At 52.0% G+C, this 254-nt stretch overlaps 1 protein-coding gene across 2 annotated transcripts in view; it reads left to right on the forward strand.

Annotated features, from left to right (window-relative positions):
* SNX27 (sorting nexin family member 27) overlaps window positions 1-254 on the forward strand; it is a 66,736-nt gene that overhangs the window by 40,308 nt on the left and 26,174 nt on the right. The window lies entirely within an intron of this gene.

Raw genomic sequence — 254 nt, forward strand, 5'->3', positions numbered from 1 at the left:
GGGCCCCCCCCCCCCCCCGCCTTTAGGTACATCAAGTGAGGTTGGTTTTAATGAGATCTGAACTTGGGCTGACTCTACCATCAACATAACAAACCCCAGCACGTCCCTGCAGGATTTGGGGATTCTGAGGTGTATCGTGGTAGTTCGTGAGTCTGGCTGAGCTGGGTTTTAATGAATCACTCGAAGTCAGTGCTCACCATAGGCTGAGTTTGAAGGCACCTTGGCCTATACAGTGGACTAACAGGCACACCTCT

The sequence above is a fragment of the Gavialis gangeticus genome, unplaced genomic scaffold (assembly GCF_001723915.1).
Source record: "Gavialis gangeticus isolate Ggan-Ray unplaced genomic scaffold, GavGan_comp1, whole genome shotgun sequence".
Taxonomy (NCBI): domain Eukaryota; kingdom Metazoa; phylum Chordata; order Crocodylia; family Gavialidae; genus Gavialis; species Gavialis gangeticus.